Genomic DNA, 27,977 nt, shown 5'->3' with positions numbered 1-27,977 from the left:
AGAGACTTGACTTTGTTCTCCATAAAGAACAGGAGCGGAATCAAACTGCAGCTGGGCGGGCCTGTGGGCTGAGGAAGTCCCAGTCAAGTGTGTTTTTCATTCCTCTCTTTAAAAAGGAGAAAGAAACAAGGTTCCCAACCTGTCCCTTAAACCAGATTGGGACAAAAGGTGCCAAGAACAGTCTTTGTGACACCACTTACACAGTCCCCCAAGTCAATTCTCAACCACCGAAAGCCTTGTGCACGTACAACCAGAAGGACACGATTAGGACATGTATGCAACACAAATGCCAAGATCTGTGCCCCCGCCCCCACCCCAACCACTTCCCCCATAAGAAAACCTTGAAAGGTCTTCTCTGCTTAATTCTAGGACATAAATGATACTTAACCACCACTAATAAAAATCACCTAGAGGGGACTTCTCTGGTGGTCCAGGGGTCACGATTCTGTGCTTCCAATGCTGGGGGCGTGAGTTTGATCCCTGAGTGGGGAACTAAGATGCCACATGCCACATGGCACAGCCCAAAAAAAAAAGTCACTAAGATTATGCACATCCCATTGAAACTAAAGTTAGACTTACAGGTTCCCCTTGCAATTAAAAACAAGTTTTATTTATGTGCAGCTGTGCCGGGTCGCCAGTGCCGCGTGGGCTCTTCCAGTTTCGGCAATCGGGGACCACTCTCCAGTAGCAACACACGGCCTCCCCAGGGCGGCGGTCTCCCCTGCTGCGGAACACGGGCTCTCGGGTGCTCGGGCTTCAGTGGCGGCGGCTCCCAGGCTCTAGCGCACGGGCTCAGCAGCTGTGGCGCACAAGCTCAGCAGCTCTGCAGCCTGTGGGGTCTTCCTGGACTGGGGATTGAACTCGTGTCTCCTGCCCTGGTGGATTCTTTACCACGAGGCCACCAGGGAAGCCCCTCCCCCTTGCAATTTGGTCACCTTATTATGCTAGCAATTTCACTCCCTCTTCTAGCAATATGACTTTGGACAAATTGTCTAAGCTCTTTGAGACTTGGCTGCCTCCTCTGTAAACAGGAATCATGCTACTGGCCTCATCCAGTTGTTGTGAGGCTCTAAGAAAAGCACGGTAGAGCATTAAGACCATTGCCACTACTGTCGTTATTATTACTGAATCCTCTTTGGGGTTCACCATGGTTTCCCTCACCAAACAGTGTGCCCAACTATCAGTAAAACCCGAGACCTGTGATGCCATGATTCCCAAGAGAAGCAGATTGCTAAGAAACATTTCAAAGGCTGTTACCAGACAACAAATTAAAGGAAAAGTATTCATCTGTGTGGCAAAACATAATTAAATGAGATTTGGGCTACTTATACATAAAAAATGAATTAAAAAAAAAAAGATTCAGCCACTTTGAGCTGTATCTGTAAAACCTGGCCAATAATTCACACCCCAAATCCTCCTTACCAATAGCATTCCAAGGGTATGAATCAGAAAGTTATTAGGCCTGGAAGGACTGTGAGAATGCAGGCTAATGACCTCATTTATTTGAGTAACTGCATCTCTCCCCACTTCACTGTGCCCATGAAGGCAAAGTCTAAGAGTCAAATCAGCCATGTAATGCCAATGTATATCCAAAAAAAAAAAAAAAAAAAAAATCAGGATTCAACCTAAGGTTAACTGTTTAAAAGGAAAAAAAAAAAAAATCCTTTACTCAATCTAGGATCACTTGCATAAGTAAAGTTCTCCAAACAACTGGAAAATTAACTACAAAATGTCAGATCTTTAATTAGAGGCCTACAAGTGTCCAAGTACTCTTTAGAAACTCCATGTGGGTAGAAATACACAGGGTTTTTCTAAAGGGTTTTCTAAAAAACTTCAAAAACTAGCAGTTTTGTTTGCATTAATAGGACTTTCTACAGGGCATTTCAGGACACCATATATGATCCAAGTCCAAAATGTAAGCACCATAGCAGCAACCATCTCTGCCTCTACACAGCTCCTGCCTGACTCTTGGAGTAGACTCAACTTGGGAGTGGGACAGGGAATTTGGCGCAAAGCATCACAAATCTAGAACTGTAAAACAGGTAACAAATTCTGAAGACAGACGTATCTGGAGACATAAACATTTCAACTATTACTTGAACTGTGTGCAGGCTGCTAAAGGAGATCCTAGGATATACCAAACTGCTAACCGTGGCTTAAGCCTAGAGAGAGAAACTTTAATGTTTAATCCTTTTATCCATAATTTCTAAATAAGAGACAGCGTAGTAGATTGATATATGGGTCCTGACAGACAGGCTGACTGAATCCAGCTCTGTCATTTTCTCAGTGAAAGTGTTCGACAGTCGTGTCAGACTCTCTGTGACCCCACAGACTGCATGTAGCTCGTCAGGCTCCTCTGTCCATGGGATTCTCCAGACAAGACTACTGGAGTGGGCAGCCATTCCCTTCTCCAGGGAATCTTCCCGAGCCGGAGGCTGAACCTGGGTCTCCTGCACTGCAGGCAGATTCTACACCGTCCGAGCCACCAGAGAATCCCATTTTCTCCGTACAGGACAGTTTCTTGGAACAGTTACTTAACTTCCTGGTACTCCAGTTTCATCATCTGTAAAAGGCAGTGTGTATATGACAGGATTATCACTAGGATTAACAGACTTACCAAATGAAAAGTGCTTGCTATTATATAATTCCAGTGCTTGTACCAAATAATACCTTCTTTCTATAATGAAGAATTACAGAATGGCAATAAGAAAAATATATTTAAGGCCACAAAGTCCTATAAACAATCAGCCAGGGACTTCCCTGGCAGTCCACTGGTTAAGACTCAATGTTCCCAATGCAAGGGACGCTGGTTTGATCCCTGGTTCAACCCCTGGTCAGGGAAGATCCTCAATGCTGCATGGCACAGCCAAAAATAAATGAATAAGTATGCAATTCTAAAAAAAATAAAAATCAGCCAAATTAAAGAAAATTATTCTAAGCAAATTGAGGCTGTCCACCGCAAAGGTCTCTAACCCATTTTGTATTAAAGATATCTCACTACTGTCACCTTTAAAAAACTATGAAGAAACTCTCAAGATAGTGGTTAAGATAATAACAACACTTTCATCATCTTATTCATTCCCACTGTCCTCAGCATTTTACATAAAAAGTAACTCACTTATAATCATCAGATACACGAGGCCCTAAAAGAACAAGTCTCACTGTCAGCAGTGGGTTCAGAATCCAAACCCAGGCAGTCTGGCTCCAGCCTACATGCTTCATTATTACACAGCACTCCTTACTACCTGACACAAAACCTCCTATGAGGTCTCTCCTACTTCATGGGCTAGTCTCACATACAGCAGGCCCTCCATCAATGTTTCACTGTCTTACCCTATCAACTGGAAATCAGCCTACTTTGTATTTTCAATGTTCATTTCCCCAAAGGTCAAAAAATTGAAGAATCATGCTGAGGGGAATTCCCCAGTGGTCTAGTGGTTAGACTAGACCTCACTGTCACTCCCAAGGGCACAGGTTCAAAACCCACTTGGGGAACTAAGATCTCACAAGCTACAGGGTAGAACCAAAAAAATAATAATAATAATGTTGAAGAAAAATGAAAAAAAAATTCTCACTCCTTCCTTTATAGCAATTTATTTACATAGTTTTGGGGAGAAAGGGGGACTTTAAAACCTTCAACCAGAAATAACTCCGAATTTGATAAAAGTACCAAATAAAACTACATCATGAAATTCAGTTACTATGTATTTATCCTACAAACCTACCAACTCCATCCAAGTAAGAAAAATTACCTATCAGGAAATAGAGATCGATGCCACAGTAAACTTACTTTTGCATGGCAAACAGACTAGAACATAAATCTCAAAAAAAACATAGTCAACAAAGAATGTGATTGAGCAAACTCTGTCATGTCTGTGCATACCCCTTCATCCAACATGAAATATGACATCAACACACCTGGCAAAAGGACACGGGGAGTCTGCACGCAGAGCTCCATATCAGCCTTTTCTCAGCCACAGAGCAGAGACATATTCTAGTGACCTCCCTGCACTGGCAGGCAGGATTCTCCACAGCTTAGTCTACCTGCCTGTAGACTAAGGACAGTCTCTCCAAGGACAGTCTCCATCAGTCTCTTCTACCCTACTCCCATGCTGCCCTACCCATCAAGAAATAAGAACACATCCCTGAACCTGGGCTGACCACCTGACTTGCTTTGACCACAGAATGTGGCAGAAGTGGTGACATGCCAATTCCAGGCCTGGCAACATCCACTTTTACCCTTGGAAACCAATTACCAGGCTGCAAGGAAATTCAAGACATCACACTGGAGAGAGAGGCCATACAGAGACACCCTGGATGATAAAACACTACTCAGAGAGAGGCCACACTGAAGACTGTCAAGGTCCCAGACTAATGAGCTGAAACTCTGCTGTCCTGTCTAACCCAGCCCAGACACCAGCTGGAAACAGACAAAGGAGTGACCCCCACAGATGGAACACAGAGCAGAAGAGCCGGCCAGACAAGCCCTGCCCAAGCCCCTAACCCACAGGGCAGTGAGAAGCAACAAATCATCATTGTCCTAAGCCACAAATGTGGAGGTGGTGTGAGACTATGATTTATAGTAAGAAATACACATTTGGTCTTTGTCCCCACCTTTGGCACAGATTTCCTAAAACCTTTGAAATTTCCTGAGTGAGAGACATCTTCTGTTATTTATAAGGAGCTTCTTTTAAACTTACAGGTTGCCTTAGGGGTGGTACCCTTAGAAAAAGCCTCAGGATGGGGTAGGTCACCAGAAAAACCAAGTGATTAGGGGGAAAAGAAAGGGGATAGGAGTTAGATGGGCCAGGAGATTAAGTACTCTAAAAACTATTGAACAAGATTTGATTACCTTACAGATTGGTGAACACATTTTACATGCCAGGAGGGTGATACACCCCAGTTCTATGAGGACAGAAGCTCCTACGTTTCAGACCCTTCCAGATCTGGCTCTTTGTACCTCTTCATCTGGCTGTTCATCTGAATCCTTTACAATAAACTGCTAAGTGTAAGCTTGAGTTCTGTGAATCACTCCATCAAATGAGTCCAACTCAAGGAGAGGGTTACCTCCCACCTATAAACCATCAACGAGAAGCACAGATGACAACCTGGACCTGCAATCAGCATCTAAAGTTTAGATGGTACAGTTCTGTGGGACTGAGCCCTTAAACTTGTGGGATCAGATGCTATCTCCAGGTAGAATGTGTCAGGACTAGTTAAATCTGTAGAACACCCAGTCAGTGGCTGCTGAGATTTGGAGAAATGCTTGCCAATTTTGGAAGAAACACCCACTGAGGTGGTTTTTCCATAGCAACAGGTAACTAAAACACTACCTACCTAATATCCAGTGCACCTAATTCCTTGTTAGGGCTCTTTCTTCCTCACTAAACTACAAGCTCTGGGACATGTCTATCCCGGTCCAGTACTCAGCCCAGCGCCTAGTGCAGAAGAGAATGAATATGTGTGCATATTTATATCCAGCTATGAGGGAAGCCCAAAGCAAACTCTAAACTCTCATAAAGAGCAACACCTAGGTGGGAAAAAATGGTCACTTATAGGTGGTGCTGATAGTTCAAGGTCATCAATTCAATTTCCACAAGTCAAATATCTCCAAAACGAGAAAACTTTGTACCATTAACTAATCTCAGCCAGTCGTTTTATCATGCACATGTCATGAATCAGGAGATGGCCAGGCAACAGAGTATGCACAGGTCAAATCTATCCCCACCACTCCTAACTGGGGGGAATGACGGTGGGACTTAAACCTAAAAACTATATACCCCAGAGAGGACAGGAGTCTTCTATAATTTTTAGTCATGTAACAATGCTTCTTTACACTCATATTTGAAACATGGCACATTCATAACAAAATACAGAAGCAGTGGATTTTCTGAGAGCACGGTTGGGAATATGGGCTATTGTATATTCCTAGCTTAAGAGTGCTGGATATAAAAGTGATGTGATTTAATGGATAAAGATAAGACTAAGAGGTAAGAAGCTTCAATGACTGATTTCTACCACTGAGGTGTTACATAATCAATCTTGGACAAATCACACTCTACATATAAAATGTAATAACACCCTGAAAGTTATAACACCCTCTCCTCCCACCTTAAGGAATAACATCTCTGGAATATCTCAGGAGCTACAAAAAGCTCAAGGCAAGATTACAACTTTTCAAAGTAAAAGTCAAGTTAGGAACCAACAATAACCAGAATACACAATAATAGGGCTTTGCACAAAGAAGTCTGGCACACGCAGCTCTACAAGTGCGAAGGAAACTACACTGGCTATGAAGCAGAATCAGAGAGTACCTACCGCTAATTAATCACCTCACATACTAAAAGCAACTAATTTGATGGAATCAAGACCTATACAATCAAAATTACACAAAGTCACTTTATAAGCAGCCAAAGAGCAGAAATATTAATAAAAAGCTAATGGAGGACTTCTCTGGTGGTTCAGTGGTTAAGAATTCACCTTGCAATGCAGGGGACATGGGTCCAATCCACTGTCAGAGAATTAAGATCCCACATGCCACGGAGCAACTAAGCCCACCTGCCTCAACTAAAGAGTCCACCCACCGCGATGAAAGATCATGCATGACGCAACAAAGATTCCGCTTGCTGCAACCAAGACCCAACACAGCCAAATAAACTAAATAATTTTTTTAAATGACCTGCACCTGTACTGTAGACATGCACAGTGTTTATGTTCAGAATAACAAACACTCTACAACACAATCAGTGTGCTTCTGGAAAGTTAGGCTAAGAGGTAATAATGAATCAAATACCTGTACAAAGGTTGTCAGCCCAAATTTACCAAGAGACAAGCAAGCAATGTGACCTCTTTTTCTTATATCCACACCCCGCAACAAGGTTTTTAAATATATAAACTCAGTGTAAGGCAGACTGCTAAGGGTAAAGCACAAATAAGCTGACAAGTTTCAAAATGCTTTGAAAATATGAAACTAAATAAATTCAAGTGATTTTTATTATAATAAAGGGGAGGGAGAAAACACCAGCTTTTCTGCTACAGATTTTGCTGAGTAGAGCTTCCAAAAGTAACTCACAAGGATGTAACCTAACGTCTGCAACACAGGAAAGTATGCTCAAAAACAAAATATGATCAAAACTGGAAACAGAAAGCTGTAAGAGCCAAATTTGAGACTGACAATCTTCCTTATTCTCACCTCAGAAGAATGGAAAGAAAAGAAGTTTTTACCTGCAAACTCTTCTTGAGCAAAGAGTGCGCTGAAACCACAAGAACGCCTTCAGGTTCTTGGAAGAACACAAGGAAGAACTCAGAAGAAATCACTGAACCAAGAAGAAACTGAAGCTCAATGTTTGAGTCGCAAGCTATCAACAGGACCAGGAAGGCTACTGCTAAGTGCACAAAAATGGCAAGAGACTTCCTACTAGCAAGCAAAAGAGAAAGAAAGAAAGAAGAGTAGCTTTTGAGGGAAGAAATTTCAGAGAGACAAAAACAGCTTAACCCCAGAATTGAGAACGGACCCCAGCTGCTTCAGGCACGCAGGCCTAACGGCTTTGGCAACAACATACCTCTCATCCACAAACAACATTACGAGGCTGAAGTGGAACCGCTTTCAAGTCACGAAGGATCACATCTTTCTGTTTTCTGCGTAGTCTGTGGGGACGCGAGAGTCCAGCTCTCCTCCCTGGGGTACCACACTGCCCCCCATCGTTCCTGGACACCCCTGGAGCCACAGCGACAGCACTGTAAAAAAGCTGTGAGACACTACATCAGGTGTCCTCACGAGCCCGCACAGACAGGATTACTCCCCAGGCAAATAAGAGAATTTAAACCTGGAAGAAATTAAGAAATTCATCTAGGTTTGCAAGCTGAGTCAGTAGGCAAAGCAGGATTTGAATTCGGGCTTTCCCTCCAGACAGTATCAGAGCTTGACTCCCGGTCCCTGGCTCAGCAGATACTGTGTTCAGTGTTCTCCAGCATTAGAGTCAGCCCAGGTCAGGTTCTTGGCTAACTAGAATAGGGGAAGGAAAAATTTCCCTCAAGGCTTCAGGAAAAGGAGAAGTCAAATTATTAAACGCAGAGCTCTTATGCTAAAAGGTCCAGAAGCCCTTCTACCTCGCCAATAACATTCCTCAGCCAATCAAAATAAAGGATTTTAAGAAGCTAGTCGTTTTAAGCTCTGACTGGAAGTTGGATTGCATTTCCCCAACTTTCCAAACAAAAAACACTTAAGGGGGACAAGAAAGATGCAAAAGCAATTACAGCCAGCAAGTGTTTACTGAATATCTACGTGCTCAGCACTATTCTAGGCACTGAGGATACTAGAGCCAACGAGAACATTCCTGCCCTCAAGGAGCTTATGAGATTATTTATGCAATAAAAGAGTGACACTTTCAAGTACTGATAAATGCTAGGAAGAATATATAAAAAGTAATGTTGTCTAGAGGGGACAGATTACAGGGAGGAAGTCAAGAATTCAGAATCATTTCTATTTTTCTATTACCAGGAGCCTGAGAAAATATGAATAAGGAGAAACGTTAAAATACCTTCATTCAAATTAATACTACAATATAATCCAACATCACTTCCTCTTTTTAAAAGACTACACATATAAGACTAAATTTGAAATGGCCTTCAAAGGCCACATCCTTCCCTCAAAGGTTACAGCGAGCTTTACGCACATGGCAGTAAGACCCCAGCACTGATCACCCGCTGGCTGGCACAGATGCGCGGCAGAATGCAACACGCGTTTAAGACGACGCTTTTACGGAGCACTCACTGCGTGTCTGCAGCATGCCTGACACGGCTAACCAGGCCCTTTCCTGCACATGACCTCATTTACTGCTCAGGGACACCATGAAGACACGCACCATCATTAGCCCCATTTACAAGTCACGAGACTGAGGCTCAGAAAGGCTGCAGGAGAGACTCAAATTCCATCAGATGCCAAAGTAGATGCGCTCACCATTATGCTCTACTGCTTCTACAGAACCAGCACTAAACCTCAGACACAGAAAAAGAAAACCTTTTTCATGCACTCACACCTATGTCACAGAGTTAATTCAGGAGACAGAGAGAAAAGGAATAAATCTGAATGACTCCAAGGCAGGACACAGTGTTATAACTGTAATTCCACAAGATCCACAACTTAACCTCCCTATCTATAAAGAAGCTAACCTTACCAGCGCTAACCATTACTTGCCCCCTGATAGGCTGTGTTAATTATTATTTGTGATATATACGCAGATCATCCGTTGAAAGAGACAAGGAAAACCACAGTGCTATGATTATTACTGCCTTGACGCTAGAGCAAAACACCAGAAATCGATGTAAGTAAATTATGTGCACCAAGAATGCAGGGTCTGAGGGACTCCCCTGGTGGTCCAGTGGCTGAGACTCTGTGCTCTCAATGCAGGGGGCCGGGGTTTGATCCCTGATCAGGGAACTAGAACCCACATGTTGCAACTAAAGAGTCTGCACGCCACAACTAAAGATTTCACACCCCACAAGGAAGACTGAAGATCCTGTGTGCCGCAATTAAGACCTGGTGCAGCCAGGATTAAAAAAAAGAAAGAAATGTAGGGTTCAAGAATCATATAGCTAGTTGTTTTACCTTTAATTTTCTTCCTTTTAAAAAAATTTATTAAAGCAATACATACCATATGACTCAGCAATTGCACTCTTAGGCATTTATCCAGAGAACATACATTCACACAAAAAAACTGTACACAAATGTTTACAGCAGCTTTATCTATAATAGACAAGAACTGGGGGGAAACTCACAAGTTCTTCAATGGGCAAGTCACTAAACAAAATTAAGGCATATCCAAACTTGGGAATACTACCCAGCAATTAAAAAGAAAGAAACTATTGATACGTGCAACTTGGATGACACTCCAAGGAATTACATTGCACTGACCAAAAAAAACAATCCAAAAAGCTACATTCTGGGAATTCCCTGGCGGTCCAATGGTTAGCACTCAGTACTTTTCACTGCCTGGGCCACATTCAATTCCTGGTCTAGAAACTGAGATCCCACAAGCCATGGAGCGGCCCCCCCAGCAAAAAATTTTAATTAAAAAAAAAAAAAAGGTTACATAGTATATGATTCTATTTACGTGACATTCTTGAAATGACAAAGGAAGACAGATTTGTGGGATTACAGAGCTGGGTGAGCGAGACACTGGCCACCTTCCCCAGAAGATATGTTTTCTAGATTCTCTGCACAAAAACTTTCCTGCAACTTTATCCACTGCACGGTCACCTCACGGTGGCGAGGAGGTGGGAGGGACTGCAAGAGGGCGTCAGGAAAGACCCTGTCGGAGGGAAGTGTTTGGTATCTTGACCGTATCAGTGGCAGCGCCCAGGCTGGGACAGTGTGCTGTAGCTTTCTAAGATGCCAGCATTGCCACTGGGGGAAACTGGGTACAGGCCACACGGGATCGATCTCACTGTCATTTCTTAAGACCGCGTGGAAACCTATTATTATCTGTAAACAAAGTCTAATCAGAAAAAAAAAGGGAAAAAAAAAAGGTAACACACGCCTCTTGCAACAAGTAAAACAATAATCTGTGGTCCACAGCTTTTGTTTTCTGTATCAAAATGGGATCATATATACTATACGTGAACCTAAAGCCTACCTTCTTTACCTGTCACACAGGCACTCCCCTGGCAGGCCAGTGGCTGGGACTCTGTGTTTCCAATGTAGGGGGTATGGGTTCAACCCCTGATTGAGGAAATAAGATCCTACATGCCACATGGCCAATTTTTTTCTTTTTAATCACTATATCATAGAGAGCTGGGGGGAGAAAAAAAAAATCTTTAAGTGCCAAGCAGGATGGCAAGTAAAGAATATCTCCTGACTGGGGCAAATTGGACAAGTGTTTCTAATGCTCGCGTGCCATCGCTGAGTCAGGTGCCTTCAGCAAGAGCACAATACAGAAGCGGCGTTCTAAAGAGAGCTGCAGAAATGCAAGGTCTGCGGCAGCTCTTCCAGGATCCTGCCCCCTTCTCTGCTTCCTCCAAGTAACTATCCTTATGGGCCCACAGAGGAAGAAATGCTAAATGATTTCTTTTGAGCAAAAACTTGCAACAGCAGATAATTCTCCCACATACTGAAGCCACAGCAAACCAACTTCCCTGAAAATATATTCCCCCTTCAAGCAGCAGTACAAAATATCTTGTTGATAACAGTGAAGACTATCACTATTAAGTGCTTCATGTTTTATGTGCTCCATCTCTAGAGCCCCTTGCTACCTCTTTGCCATTTTACAGACCAAAATCTGGCTTGATGTGAACTTACTCACCCGTGATCAAACGCCAGTATGTGGTGAAGATGGCATTCAAAGCTACAAATGTTTTTTCCACTTTATCAGATGCTTTTCCATTTAGCATGACTGGGGGGACTATATATGTGCCAGGACCTATTATAGGTGACAGTGACAGAGAGATGAAAAACCCAACAAATACAACACAGAAAAGATCTCCAACATCAGAGTTTTCTGAAAGCAGCTGCAGTATACCGGAACTGTAACTACCATATTGAAACATGGCAAGTGTTATACAAAGTGCTGTGGGTTTGAAAAATCCAACAATCAGCCCCAAAGCAAGACACTCTCTCACATTAGCTTCCTTACAACTGTTCCTAGTTTCAGTTCCATTTGGATATTCTACAAGTCACATGTTTCTCTCTGTGATCCTTGGCAAAGGTGGGCAGTGGCCTTCTATACAAAACACCGCCCCAGACACGCTCAGTGTGAACGGAAGCTTGCCGGCTCAAAGAGCAGAAAGTTCCTTAATGCTGTAACGCTTTGAAATTTTGGCAATGAAAAGAAATGAATGTTTTTAGTCAAATCATGGATGTACAGAGTTAAATGTGACTTAGACATCACTTTGAATACAGAGTCTTAAAAAGGTATAAACCCACTTGCCCATTTTTATTAGACTCACAAGGGCAGCTCTCAGACAAAAAGCCCAGGTCTCTCAACTCATCGTATGGCGTTCCTTTCCACCCTTTCTTCTTTATGGCCAATGAAAACAAACTTAGTGATGTTCAAGTTTTTCTCATTTCATCAATGATAGATGCATGCATGAATCATGTCCAGTTTAAAGACAAGCTTTGTCACAAACAGGAATGCTAGGCACCCATGGGATACACACACACACAGGTAAAGGAGACCCTTTACTCCCACCTGTCTACACTTGACATGGACGAAGCTCTTCAGGCACTTGGGAGGGAGATGTTAATACACTAAGAAATTGCCATCATCCACATATGTCATCATTAGCAATAGCTAGTACTGGAGGGATATCTATTGATACTATGAGCCAGGTACTCAAGAGTATTTACATCCTATTCCTTATCCTTACTTAGATATATATCCTTATCCACTCTTGAAAACGGTGTTGTATTGTCATGTATATTGGTGCACACCAGGTTTAAAGAAGAATCCCCAAACCCCACAGCTGCCCAGGGGCCGGGCTAGAATTTAAACTCTATAGAGTCCGTGCTCTTTTCCCACTCCATGCTCCCTAGGAAGAGACTATCTGCCCTGTCTGTACATGTGGCTGTGACATCAAGTCGCCTCAAACTTTGACATTATTTCTTGAGTGGCAATTATGTAATTTAACCATCCTTTCAATCTTCAGGTTGTCTTAACTAATTTTCTTTCATGATTCCTTGGTGGTCTTCCATGTTCTCCTTTTTTTTTTTTTTTTAAGAAGCAAAATCCTTTGTCCAAATGATCTTAGGTGAAAACACTAAAATATAAAACAGATCAAACCAAATATAAAATATAAAAATACCATATATTTTTATGAAACGCCAACCTGCTCCAGTACTTTTTTTTTTAGTTCTGCCACTTTATTGCTACCAACCCAACTCCCTCCACCCTCATGCACACAGGCTCAGTCATGTAACCCCATGGACTGCAGCCTGCCAGGCTCCTCTGTCCATGGACTTTTCCAGGCAAGAATACAGGAGTGGGTTGCCATTTCCTTCTCCATCCAGTATTCTTAACTCAGAAATTCCATGGACAGAGGAGCCTGGCAGGCTTCAGTCTGTGGGGTCCCAAAGAGTCAGACATGACTGGGCACACACATATACACACACACACTCATATGAGAACCAATGGACCTCGCCACACGATTTTCATAAGAGCCCTGAGATCCCTCGTGAGGTATCACTTCTTATCCTTCACAACAAAGATGTTGCCATCCACCTTATAGGTTTCTTATGACAATTAAGTGAAGGAACAAATATAAACTTCCCAGAATATGTTAAGTATTTAAAAGTTGGCTCCCCTCTCTTCTATCCTGCAGAGGTAATAGTTGTTGCCAATTCAAGAAAGCTCAATTTGATGGTATTTTCAGTAGCAGAGACATAAACAAGTAAATGCTCCCATAGTTCAACTAAAATAAATAACCTAGCAAACCTTTCATTAAAGAGAGCACTGGTAATGCTCCCTCCCAGCCGAGTTTCCAGTCAATGACCCATGGATCTCAGAGCACAACTTTCCTAGCAGACCTGAGATACCTCATGAGGCACCATAATGCAGACCAAAAGTGTCACGCGAATGAGTTAGTGTTGTTCTAAGCATCTTAAATTTGGCACTTCCTGAGCTGAGCATATAAACTGGCAACTTAATACTGCATTTAATGAGTAATTTTATGCTTATGTTCTACAACAGAATCTAATGTTCATTTTGCCCATCTTCTGGCTTCTATTCCTCCAAGCACTATAAACCAAAAGTGTGCTGATCTCATGTGCACCTTCACCCAGGCAACAGTAACCTGGCCCTTCCTAAACTCACCACTAAGAATCTATCACCCTATGGATGAACCTATATGCAGGGCAGAAGTAGAGACAGAGAGGTAGAGAAAGGACTTGTGGACAAAGTGGGGCAGGGATGAATTGAGAGAAAGTTGCCGGAATCACATACGTTACAATGTGTCAAACAGACAGCTAGTGGGAATCACATAGGTTACAATGTGTCAAACAGACAGCTAGTGGGGGGCTGCTACACAACAGAGAGCTCAGCCCTGCGCCCTGCGGTGACCCAGAGAGGTGGGAGGGCGGCTCCGGAGGGAGGTGATATATGGGTATACTCATGGCTGGTTCAGGCTGCTGTTCACAGAAACCAACACAACATTGTAAAGCAATTATCGTCCAATTAAAAATACATTTTAAAAAAGAATCTATTATCTTAGTCTGCTACTGAAAATGTGCTCCCTTTTCTGTAAGTGTAACAGGAGACTGTCCATTTTCGCAGGAAATACGTTCTCACTCCCAATCTAAACCCGACCAACAACAATTCTCAAATCACCAACTTTATGGAAACTGCAGGTGTTGGCTTTGATCCCTACAGCTTAGGAAGAATCACAACAATACATCATACCGTCATGAAAAGACTCGTTTATAATAAAGAACACACCCCTAAGCATTCAACATGGGAGCCGAGAAGGTTCAGAATGCTAATCTTCTATTTCACCAGGAGACCTTGAGCAATTCACCTACTCTGTAATGATGATTTCTTCATAAGGAAAATGAACATATACTCATTAAAATGCCAGCAACACTGCTTGATTAACCATCACACTACTATTTCCTGGGGTTAAGAGGGACCTCAGCAAGTCATCTTTGTCATTGTCCTCATTTCTTAACAAGTCCACACCAACATCACCCTAGAAAGATCTTTACGAAAAAATTTTGGGAAAGATATTTCACAACCTTCTTTGGTTAACATTTAAGTATCTTGTAGTCAGGAAGTTCTTTCTAATCTGTAACCTATATCCCTTCTGTTGCAATTAAAACACATCTCCTCTTGTCTTGTCCACTATGGAAAAAGAACATCTGCTTACCACCACCTGAACAACATCCATTCAAGAGATTATAAAATATAGGAAGCCTATTTCAAATGATTTCATGTAAACACAACATGGCTTAAATGGGTCACCTAGACAAAGGACATAATTAAGAGCCTTAAACTACCAGTTCCATCACTGACTTGCTCTGAAGATGACAGGAAGTTAAAAGCACGCAGATGCTGTACCTCAATTATGCCACCAGTAAAATGCAAATAAAACCAGTAAACGAGAACTCAGTTCCTGAAAAAGTTAAACATACAGGAAAGAGAGTCTCAATCCCAATCTAAGCCAACAACTCACAAATCACACACTCTCTATAGAAACCGCAGGTGTTGGCTTTGATCCATACATTTCAGAAAGAATCATTAACAATTACATTAGCATAAGGCTCTGCAATTCCACTCCTAGGTACATACCCAAAACAACTGAGAACTAGTACACACACACTTATGTTTACAGTAGCACTATTCATAATATCCAAAGGTGGAACCAGTCCAAATGTTTGTTAACAGATGAATGGATCAACAAATTACGGTGTGTATGTGTGTGTGTATATATAGATATACATATATATCTATATATACACACACACACACCAAAAGTTACATACTGGATGATTCCACTTATATGAACTATTTAGAATATATCGATCCACAGAGACAGAATGCAGACTGCTGCATTTCAGGGGGAGGAAAAATGTTTAAAAACTGCTCAGTTGGGAAAAGGATTTACTTTGGAATGACGGAAATGTTTTAAAACTAGACAGAGGTAGCAGGTGCACAATATTATGCAAATGCCACTGAACTGCTCACTTTAAAATGGTTAACTTTGTGTTTTGTGAATTTTACCTCGATAAATTATGTTTAAAGAAAAAAAAAACTGCTAGGAGAACTAATGGGCACAATTACCATAAAATCCTTAGCCTTTCCCAGGAGAGTCATCATACAAAATTCTATGTAGAATAGTAGCCAAAATGTTTAATATTACCTCAATGTACCCAATTAGACTTTGAGTAGAGTGTGTAAAAGGCAAACAAAATAGAAACTGAAATAAAGTCTATAGTCATAATTACACAGTATCCTACATAGAAAGAAGAGTCAATAAACAGGTGAATGAATAAAGAGAAATAAATAAACAAGCATATCAGCTAATTAGCTATGGAATGAGCTTTAAAAACCAATACTGAAGTATAAAAGACCCACTAGTTAGGGAGTAAGACAGAAAGGCTAATGATAGCAAAGCTGAAAAGTACCTAAGCCTTAAACTCTGAGGCCACATATAAAGACTATGAGAATCTTTTATCTCATCATTGTGAATATCCTCATTCCCTCTCCCCTTTCTGCTTTAATACAACTTTTCTACAAGACACCAAGGTTAAAGCAGCCAAGGATATCAAAATGAAATGGTATGGTTCTAATGTTCCCAGACCTTCTAATATTACTTCTTCTTCTTAAAGTCTTACTTTAAAAAAAAATTATTTATTTATTTGACTGCATCAGGTCTTAGATGTGGCATGAGGGACCTAGTTCCCTGACCAGGGATCAAACCCAGGCCCCCTGCATCAGGAGCCCAGAGTCTTAAACACTAGACCACCAGGGAAGTCCCACAGTCTTACTTCTCATGGGAAGAGACGTGCTAATCATCAAAATACACCAACCATCTCCACTTCCTCCCTTTTCACTTCTTCAACGCTGTTCTTGCTATGATCATCAGTGATCTCTGTTTTGCTAAATCAAACAAAATATAGGGAGTCTCTTCCTCTTTGAAACATGCTCCTCTCTCTGTTTCTGAGATTTTCTCCAAAATTCCTTGGAGCTTGGTCCTGAGCGACCTTCTAATCCTAGTCTTGGACACCTTTCATCTGGGTAAACGCATCCATTTTCCTTGGCTGTAAATACTCCCTATGTACCACAGGCATCCAGATTTATTTCCAGCATCACTTCTGAGCATTAGCTCAGTAACAGCTTACTTGATGCCTCCATTTGTATTATTTCACAGATAACCCACACTCAGCATGACTGAAATTGAGGCCTTCCCAACTTGAGTTGGAATCTACTCCTCCTCCAATGCTTCCATCTCAGAACTAGCAATTTAATCTACTAGATACTCACACCAGAAATGTGGGAATCATACCTGACACCTCTCCCTTCCCACACAGCCAATCCATCATTAAGTCTTCCTGTTCTCATTCTAAAATATCTACTGTATCTTTCTACCTTCCTCCATCTCCTATGCCTACTGCCTAATCCAAACCATCATCATCTTTTGCTGGACCACTATGTGTGCGTGCGTGCTAAGTTGCTTCAGTTGCTTCCAACTCTGCGACCCCATGGTCTATACCCTGCCAGGCTCCTCTGTCTATGAGACTCTCCAGGCAAGAATACTGGAGTGGACTGTCATGCCCTCTTCCAAGGGATCTTCCCAACCAGAGATCTAACCTGCGTCTCAGGTTTGTCCTGCATTGGCAGGTGGGTTCTTTACCACTGGGAAGAACTACCACTAGTTCTTTACCACTAGCACCACATGGGAAGCCCCTGGACCACTATGAACCACCCTAACTTCTACACGTCCCCCAACTTCCTCTTCTTCCAGATTTTCCACGATTTCCAATTTTTTCCCTCAAAGATTTCCAAAAATGTACACAACATAACCAGAATAATTTTTTTTAAATGATATATTAGGTCGCAACACTCATTCTTAAAACCTTCAAAGGCTTCCAATTATACTGAGGGGCAAAATACAGAATCCTTGACACAGTCCTGCCTCAGTCTCTCTCTTCTCCCTATGCCCCCATTCTCCCTCCTGCTCACTGTATTCAAACCACACCAGGCGTCTTTCGGGTTCTCAGATGTGCCAAGTTCTTTCCCATCCCAAGGCTTTCACGCATGCTATTCCCTTCCGTTCCCCTTTTGTCCTTCTCACGTCTGCCTAAACCTCACTTCTGCAGAGAAATCTCCCCTGACGCTCCAATCCAATTCATGCCCCCCCCCCACTAAAATCCTTTTTACTTTTCCATCATAAAACTTTGCACACTATATAATTATATACTTGCGTATTTTTTGTTTACTGTCTCTCTCTCCCTCTGGATCACTCTCTCCATAAGGGCATAAACAATACGGTTTGTTTTTTTCCCCCCTCACTGTAGTCCTGGTATAGTAACGGTAATTTAGAGGGTTTAGAATTGTTTAAAGTAGTTTAGAATCAGTATAATTTAGAGATTAGGAGCAGGGAGGCCAGGCTGCTTGGATTCAAACCCTGGTTCCGCCACTTACGAGCTCCACGACGTTGAGCAAACTGCTTAACCTCTCTGTGCCACCATTTCCGCATCTGTAAAACGGGGAGAACCAAAGTCCCCACACCGTGAGGCTGCTCTAAGGATGAGAAGGATCAGTGACGGAAACACTGAGAACAGCCCCTGGCGCAAAGCACGCCCGTGAACCCTGGCCCTGATAGCTCTTGCTAGAGCATCCTCACCACCCGCCACAGAGGCACTCCACAGACACGCACTGGGGGCACGACTGGGAAAACGGCTTTACTGTAATCTCTAAACAGGCTTTTGTGAATGATACAGCAGGAATATCATAGAGATTTGGAGATAAAGCATAAACAGTTAATGCAAAGAGTGAAGAAACCCACACTTTATAATGGCATAAAGGGATAAGAATAATAAAAAAACAAACTCAACAGGATGCTCAGTCTTCATAGCTAAGCAAAAAAAAAAAAAAACAGTTCACTTTTCCAGAAGTTTACCCAAGGAGACTTGGTAGCTTTGACTTTTCTCTAAAGTATCACCCTCTTCCACAACTTTAATCATTTTCTTCAAGATCCTTCAAGCACTAACCGCAATCCAAATAGATGGTAAAATTCATCTAACTTTAGTAGATACTAATATTAGTAGAAATATTAGATACTAATATTGTCTACCTGTTTTGCAAAGAAGTGTTTTTCTGTTCCTAAAATAGCTCTGGACTGTTTTGCTACATATATTACAAAACCCTCCAAGTTTTGCCATCTACCTTGTATCTGGAATCCTTTCAGACACTGTTGCTTTGGAGGTTTCCTCCTTTCCAGCAAAAGTTCCTCCTCTGACTCTAAGTTACTGGGAAGGACACTGAGGGGAAGGAGGGACAATTATGTGCTTTGCCCCTTATTCCTACTTCTTATTCAAGCTTTCTCAAAGGACCCTAAACTTCAATCTCCACATCACTATTATCTGTTCTGCTTTTGAAAAACATATAATCTTCAGCTCGCTATAATAATATTGAAAACAATTTGACAGCTGGAGTATATAGTGCAATGTGTCATTCTAAATGCTTTACATATGTCAACTCATTTAATTCTCACAACAACCGTCTGGTATTCTACAGATGAGAAGAGGCACAGAGAGGTTAAATAACTTGCCCGAGTCACAGAGCTAGTAAGTACTGGCACTGTGATTTGGACCCAGACTGCCTGCCTTCAGAGTCAGGACCATTACGCTATTATTTCAAGAGTTTGGCAAGACATGTTTTTCTGCCTTGTTTTCACAGGTCAGCTAGATTGAAATACTCCGATTCTCTCCCCAAATCAAGAACACATACAAATCCTCTCCAACTCGGCAAAATTTCAGATGTTTCATTATATCACTGGCATATATACCTAAAGCAACGTAATTTTGGTTCATGGAAGAATGTATATTCTATCCTGGGAAGTAGAAATAAACAAACAACGAAATCATGAAATGTGAACTTTGCCTGAGTTAATTCTGCAGACATAAATATGATTCCAGGTAGTAGCTGAAAAAAATGTTTGCAAAATGCTTTTAATTTCTTGAAGGAAAAGTACCAAAGAAAATTATAAGTGTTATTATTAACATATACACTCAACAGCAGCCTACATTTTCCTTCTCCTAATTTCACAATTCTCTTCAGTCTCTCCCTTTGCGAGTGTGCCAAGTCACTTCAGTCGTGTCCAACTCTTATGCGACCCCATGGATTGTAGCCCATCAGGCTCCTCTGTGCATGGGATTGTCCAGGCAAGAATTGTGGAGTGGGCTGCCATATCCTCCTCCAGGGGATCTTCCTGACCCAGGGATGGAACCTGAGCCTACTGCTGCTCCCGCATTACAGGCGGATTCTTTACTCCTGAGTTATCAGGGAAACCCCAAGTCTCTCCCTTTACATAAAGCTAAATACTTCCGTTTATTCCCTGCTATGAACACATGAAGGCCCGTATGCAGTTTTCAAATTCACTGAACTCAACTTCCAAAGAACAGTTTTTTTGGGAAAAAAACTAATAAATGGAAACTATAAGAAGTAAAAATTAAATTCGTTAGTCAAGCATGCAGGATATTTAAGTCACGGTTATCCTTTACTAAGCCAAATCCAGTGTCATCATACATTAAGTAAGAGACAAACATTACATACAGCAATCTTAGATGAAGACTTCCACTGTAATGGCAACAGGAGAACTTTAAATCACTGAATCACGGTATATTGTGATTGCAACTTTCTAGACTTAGTGTCAATTCCCACAAATGCCCAGTGCATTCCTCATGCCTTCATCTCTCTCTCTCTCTCTCTCTCTCTCTCTCTCTCTCTCAGCCCTTCTGTTTCCTTAACAGCACAGCCTAAATTTAAATCTATCAGATACCTGGTCAATTCTGCTCCCCACTCGAATTAATTCCATCAAGTCAGGAACACTCATATCTTACTTTTGTACCCCAGCATCTAATGAACCTTCCATAATTATTTGTTAGATGAACAAAAGTCTGAAAAGGTAAGGGTTGAAACATACAGTTACAATCAAGAAAGAGTTCCAAAAGGTTTGACTGGAGTATTTCATACCTCAGGACAAAAATACAGTACCACAACAATGCTCAGTGAAGAAAGGAGAAAGTTCAGGTGAAGAAGCGAAGATCATCAACCCTAAGAGCAAAGGAAGAGACAGAGAACAAAAGCTAGAAAAGACTACTCCACAAACAAGCCAGGACTAACTGGAATAGAGGGATAATAGGCAGCACCTAAAGCCTCTTTCCCTAGCATGTCCAAGGACACACTCCTTGACACAAACATGTTAGTGAGCTTCTCCAGGGCACTGAACATTCGTCACTTTTATTTTCCACGACTGTCAGACACAACGCTGCCTTCAAAGAAGCAAATGGACTAAGAACCCAGATGACATCAATTCATTGTTGCTGCAAGATAACATAGAAGTTAACATTTGAAGAGCACCTTATCTTTTCAAAGCAGCTGCGTGTATTTTCTTTTTCTCAACAGAAGTTATTACAATAGCAGCATTATCTTTCCCGTTCTTTAAATACAGACACACAAAAGTGCTCTAAGCCTTGAATTTGAACCCTACCTCTGCTACTTATGTGCTGTGTGATCTTGGACAAATTATTCACTTCTCTGTGATCTGAGTATCCATGGGGAAAAATGACATGCACCTTAAAGGACTGTTCTGAGCATTAGTGAGGTTAACACTTGCAGAGCACACGACACAGTAAATTCAGCTCAATAAAGGAGAGTAACCTTCCCTATGGCCTCCTTCAGTAGTTCGTACACGGTTTCTCAGCTAGTAAGGTGGTAAACCTAGGACTTACACTCAGGCCGCCTGATTCCTTAATCTGTTTTCCTCCAGCCACATCGCTTTGGCAGACTGCCGCATACTACTGACACATAAATATATTGACAATAACTGATCACAAAATTTTTATCTATCAGTAACTAAATTTAGCTTTGAGAAAAAGGGACCCCCAAAAAAACCTGATCTAAATAACTGGGGGGAGGGGTTTGAAAATATAAAACATAAATTATATCCCCAAGCCGCAGCAGAGGTGGTACCACACCACTTCTGTACAAACAAAAAAATATGACAAGAAACAGACAGTTATCTCCGGGTTTATGAGGAACAATTGGAGAAAGAAACAAGCATGGCTATGATTAAAGGAACTTAAAAAAACCTTAGGTTTTTTTTTTTTTTTTTTTTTTTGGTAAACCAAACCACTGGGCAAAAAGATTTGCATCCCATTCCAAAATATCTCGATCGGGGCTGAGAAGTCTCTTTAAAAAAAGAGACCGCAGTGTGCTAACAACAAACTTTTTCTTCCAAGTCTTTTAAGAGGTTGGTAAATGGGAAGACTGAAGATAACCCACCAATGTAAATTGTCAACATTCATGAAGATCCTTGAAGACCATAAATGTTTAGTTTTGGATTCAATATTAATAAGCAGCATAAAGGAGCATAAGCAAAAGGATAAAAGTTTCATAAGTAACCTAACACAAGTTGAAAATATTTTGAAAATTATATAAAACTAAAACAGTATACAAAACAGTATAAAACTAAGCTATTACTCTGTTAATAAAAATAACCAACTGCTTTCAAGTGATATATATAACTAATCTTTTTCAAGTGGTATACATAACTCCTTTCAGGGTAAGTTCTAAAAGACATTCAGAGAAGTTCACATCTTTAACGATCCCCAAGAACTTTCTTACTAAAAGAGAAGACAGAATAATTCAGTCACATTCAGAATTTGTAAATTCTGAAAAGAAAGGCCAGAAGAGAGCTTGACCTGACATTAGCAGAACCCAAGATTTAACCCAGGAAGGTAAACATTGAGTGAGTGTCTGCCACAGAGCAGGGGAGAGGCTGATGAGAAGTTCGACCCCTTTCCACCACAACCATATTTCTTGTCCTCTTCAACTTAAACCTCTGCTAAATATTTTCCACGGAAGCATAACAAAATACTCCTAACATTTCTTCCTGACACTCAGAGAGAATTTCATTTCCTATTTAGCTTTAACTAGGAGCCACTAACTCCAGATTCTATGCAGAACCTATCAATCTCCAGGGGTCATGCCCCTCCCTTCTCTAAATTCTTAGCTGTTGTCACAGTTCAGTAAGTGGTGTCTCTTTTGCAACCCCACAGACTGCAGCCTGCCAGGCTCCTCAGTCCATGGGATTTCCCAGGCAAGAGTATGGGAGTGGGTTGCCATTTCCTTCTCCAGACGTTCTTCCCAGACCAGGGATAGAACTGGGGAAGCCCTCTAAATTCTTTTCTCTGATATTAAATTCTCTTCTGTCATAGAAACTTTTTCAGAGAACACACATTAGCCTAACTTCCCAATATAGATTCTCCATAAAGACAAGACTAGTGACTCTTCATTAATCTCTTCCTGGGAGCACTCAGGATCTGGCAATTAGGAAATCACTCAAGATCAAGGGCCCTACATTTAAATCCTGCTGACCTCACTAAAATGATGATGATAATAATAATACAAAGAAAAAACAATAACCCTTCCAAAACTCTCGTGAGAAGTCTAAATTTGTTAAAGTACATAGACTTGTATAGTCTCCCTCCAAGGACTACAAATTTAGTCCCTTCTCCCTTAAGAAAACCCAACTCCTGCTGATTCTAAATTTGTACTATGGAAATACTTATTCAACCTAGAATGACCCCTAGGTTGATTATTTTTTTCAACAAAGAAATTACACAAATTAGAATCATGCCACTAAATCCAATGAAAATAAAACGAGGAAGAACATTTAGTCTCCAAAGTTTCCGGGCTAGGAGAGAAAAGGAAAAGATAATGAGTTCCCATATTTAAACTTTCAATTTAAATATGTCAATATTTGAATGATTTCTACACATAGCCTTTTAAACTCTAGTATATGCAGTAACTAAGTCACTAATGAAATACAACAACAGTGGCACAAAAGCGACTCATTGGGTTTTATTTGGATTCTTCCTAGAAAGCAGTCTCTCAGGACAAATGTCTGACTTCAAAATCTTGACCATCCTCTTCAGGACATTAAGTACTTAACACCACAGTTGAAAGACTTCCAATGAGAAACAGGCTGAGGGGAAGGAGGAGACAGAAAGTATCAACCCGAAAGCAAACCAGACAGCGAACAAAATTTTCTATCAAGAAACAGAAAGAAATTGTCATGACTCCTCCCGCTAAAATGATACAGACTTTCAAAGCAAAACCAGCCGCAAGACTGCGCGTTCCCTTTACTTCTTAAGTCTCCAGGGACGGTATCTACCTATATTCCTCGGAAGGAGGGGCTTAAGAGAGATAATCAAACAACAAATCACTATGTGGATAAAATGACTGGTGAAGTATGGGGCGGGGGAGTCACACAGTGAACTGGTAAACAACAAAAAAATGAACTCACGGTGCATTTAAAGATCTGTGCTGGATACGGGGGAAAGTCACGTCCCAGATCAACCTCAGTTTCCCTACCCAAAAAAAGGCGAGAACGTGACACTTGGCTCAGAGGAACCGGAGGGCCCTGCGGCCGCAAGCCTCCACCTAGTCAAGGGTCCCTTTCGAAGGCCGGATTCGGAGACTGTCCCCAGTGCAACTGAGTCGTGACACCCGGAGCCTTTGGGGGGCGGGAGGCCAAAGCGCGCAAAGCTCTATCCGTTCCTGGAAAGCGGCTTCCCCCAAACACTGGGGGTACCGACACCCTCCCCCGGACCCAACGAACCCTCCCTCCCGGACCACTCCAGGAGGCAGCCCCGGCATCCCTCCCTCCTTCCGGCTTCTCCCTCCGCTGCCCGCCGCCTCTCCGACCGCGCCCCCGAACGCCGCCGCCGTGTAGCTCCTCCTTTGCCTGAGTCTCCGCGGCCGACCGGCCCGCTGGCGCCAAGGTCTTCCGAACCCGGCGGCGGAAGGATGCCGGGCCCGGGCCTCCCAGGCTCCTCCCGGGCCTACCTGCAAGGCGGGCGGGGGCTCGGTTTGCAGTCCAACGGGTGGACTGAGCCTCGCACTAGAAGGAGAGGCAAGAAGGAAGCGAGGGGTCCGCTCCGCCGACCGGAGGGAGAAAGCAGCTTGAGCGCGGGGGCCTCGCAGACGAGACAGCCTTCGACCCGGCGCCGCCGCCGCCGCCGCCGCCGCCGCCGCCGCTCGGGAGACATCAAGCGAGAAGACGGCGCAGGAGATCACCGAATAGACGAACGCCCCAGACCTCAAAGGAGGAGCGCCCAAGCAATCGTTCAGGGAACCGCAGTCGATCGTCGAGAAGCAGCTTCGCTCCAACTCCGGGTCCGGCTCCTGTCCAAGGCATAAACAAACGAACCCAGATCGTAAACCGTGGAGTCAGAGTAGACTGGGCTTCTGCCATTTTCTGTGTCGAGTGCGGGCTGTCTAAATTGTTTAGAGAACCGGAATTTCTCTTGAGAATGTTGAAGATCAAGTCATAGTATAATAACACTTTGTTATTTAACTGTAATTCAGCGACTGCCTTATGGACTCTCAACAGTATTTACCCCACCTGAGCCCATTTGACCTTATTGGCTCAGTGGGGTGAATTTTTTAAAAAGATAGGTAGATAGCTAAAGATATAACAGAGGCACAGAGAGAATCCAGGCTGAGGAACAAATAATCTCTATTAAATCTCCAAATAGCTCCCATAAGCATAGCAGAGAAAAGCTGGGAATGTTCAGGGTTATGCAGTTTAAGGCAGGAAATATAATACACATACTGCTTTTATTTTATTCCAAAGGCCTAGAACCACAGGTGTGCTTCTTAATAATACATAATAACCAATAGTCTCTTTGGGTTCTAAACTCAACAAAGTGTGTTATCGTCACAACTATGGCCTTTTTTTGAACTCTCTTAGTAGACAGACTGCACATGGTCAGCACAAATATGATCAGCACAAATATGATAATATGGTCATACGATCAGCACAAATATGATAATATGTTCATCCCAAGCATAATTTAATAAATCATGTAGATCACCCCAGTATGGATTACCAACTGTGAGCAATAAGTTTATCTTACCCTCCTTAGGTGTAAAAAAGAAAAGATAGCCCCAGCCCTTTATTAAAGAGTATATAATCCAAAGTGAAAGCCCACATACTTACAGCATTAGCTTTATTTACAATTATTTACAATTTACAATTTTCTGTAATTTTTAAAAAATCCTTTAAATGCATGAAACTATTTAAGGGGCAATTCATATATATATATATATAATGCAGGATAAGACCAGCATCCAAAATGTGAGGACAAAACACTTTATTGCCTATCACTGTTTTAGAGGAGTTTTCAAATGAGTCTCCATTATAGCAACATTTATAAAGGCCTAAAACAAAAGAATGTAATCATCTTCCAAAACACAAAGTTTTAATTTATTCATAGTCCCATGAAGTTCTTGGATATATCCTAAAACAATTTTTTCTATTTTATTTTATTTTTATTTATTTATTTTTTTGACCTCGCTATAGGCTTCCCTGGTGGCTCAGAGGTTAAAGCGTCTGCCTGCAATGTGGGAGACCGGGGTTTGATCCCTGGGTCAGGAAGATCCCCTGGAGAAGGAAATGGCAACCCACTCCAGTATTCTTGCCTGGAGAATCCCATGGACGGAGGAGCCTGGTAGGCTACAGTCCACGGGGTCACAGAGAGTCGGACACGACTGAACACCTTCACTTCTTCACTTTCTATGTGGTTGGAGGGATCTTAGTTCCTCAATCTGGGATTGAACCCAAGCCATGGTGGTGAAAGTGCAGAGTCCTACCCACTAGAGGGCCAGGGAATTCCTCTACATAATTTTTGTTTAATTTAAGCAGAGATACAATAGCATTATTGTTTTGCATTGTATCATTTCCGTCCTAAAGCCTTTAACAGTTGTTACTTTAAATGATTGCACAATATCCCGTTGAGAAGATTTACTTACCATGCTTCCCATTTTGAATATGTATGTTACTTCCAAACATATTCCCTGTAATTGCAGCTCCTGCAAAGAGGCAGTTTTAATCTTATTATTTATGATTAGGACCTACTACACATAAACAAAAAGAGAAAGGAAACAAGGCAGAGGTTTATTTCTCTGTCATGTAAAAGAAATCCAGAGATGCACAGCCTACGGTAAGATGCGGCCACTCAGCATCAGGGATCAGGCTTCTATCATGTTGCTCTGACATCTTCAATAAGTGGTTTTCATCTTAGGTCCAAGACAGCTGCTCAAGCTCTAGTTATCATGTCTACATTCCAAGCAGCAGGAAGCTCAAAGAGGAAAGGCATGTCTCCTAGCCATAAGGACACATCTTGAAAATAGCACAGGACATTTCCACTTACATTCCACTGGCCAAAATAGAGTCACATAGCCACACCTAACTAGGAATTTGTCTTTACCCTGGGAAGCCATGTACCCATGAAAAGTCAGGGGCAAGAGGACTCTGGAGAAGAAAATGACAACCCACTCCAGTATTCTTGCCTGGAAAATCCTATGGACAGAGGACCCTGGCGGGTTACACTCCATAGGGTCGCAAAAGAGTTGGACTCAACTTAGCAACTAAACAACAATAAGCAGTCTCTGCCAAGTTCCTGGAGCAAGTTGAATAGCAAATTAACCTTGTTTTGCTGTTATCTCAGGACTGGGCTTCTACCCCTAGAATACATGCTTTAGAGAAGCTTCTTTCTTGGAGAGGCTTGTGGGGCTAAAGCTACAGCCCACACTCAAACTTGACCTATGCAATGACTTTACTTTGAAACGTTGATTTCAATGAGGAAAACTAAACAAACTAATTTCAAGGCGATAGGAAGCTTTTGGTTTTTCGAATCTGGAGACTTTTATTTTGGGAGAAACACTTGAAGGCTATGCAAATATAAATCTAAAATCCACATCTGAAAATGCAGATGTTTGAGAAGCTGAGGCTAGACTGCTCTGTGAAACCAGGGAAATGGTTTTCATTCTGCAGGCAGAGTTGCATCTTTACAGAAAAATTTTGTTAGAGAAACTGTTTCAAGTGTGACAATAAACCACTACTTATTCTTATCAAGTCTATTGGGGCAGAAGAGAAGATAACAAAAGAGCCGGGGCTGAAACCCTCAAACCTACAGAAATCTTATCACGACGGAGGGAGACCTGAAAAAAGAAGTCAGATCATCCTGAGATACATAACAGACAACTTCAACTTGGTGTTAAAAAACTTAGTGACTTATTATTATGTTGATTGTTCATTATTGTATCCTGGTAGGAGTCTTCTGGAGGAGTCACCCCCTTGAAAATAAGAGGAGGCTTCCCCTGAAGTAGGGTGACCAACTGTCCCAGTTTGCTAAGGACTAAAGAGTTTCCCAGGACACAGCACTTTCAGCGCTAAAACTGAGACAGCGGAGGGCA

At 42.0% G+C, this 27,977-nt stretch overlaps 1 protein-coding gene across 8 annotated transcripts in view; it reads right to left on the bottom strand.

Moving 5' to 3' along the window:
- The window catches only part of AMBRA1 (autophagy and beclin 1 regulator 1), a 163,277-nt gene extending 138,511 nt beyond the window's left edge, over window positions 1–24,766 (bottom strand). For 6 of the 8 annotated variants that reach the window (XM_070473090.1, XM_070473092.1, XM_070473094.1 and 3 more), the window contains exon 1: window positions 24,564–24,765. The gene's annotated coding sequence lies outside the window, so the exon portion shown is untranslated. Of the gene's footprint in view, window positions 1–24,021; window positions 24,278–24,563 lie in introns of those variants that run through there. The other 2 variants (XM_070473093.1, XM_070473091.1) reach the window with 2 other exon arrangements.
- Window positions 24,767–27,977: the final 3,211 nt, after the last annotated feature.

This window comes from Odocoileus virginianus, chromosome 10 (genome assembly GCF_023699985.2).
Source record: "Odocoileus virginianus isolate 20LAN1187 ecotype Illinois chromosome 10, Ovbor_1.2, whole genome shotgun sequence".
NCBI classification, from domain to species: Eukaryota; Metazoa; Chordata; class Mammalia; order Artiodactyla; family Cervidae; genus Odocoileus; species Odocoileus virginianus.
The sequence above is the reverse complement of the archived record's forward strand: the minus strand, read 5'-3'. Positions and strand labels throughout refer to the sequence as shown.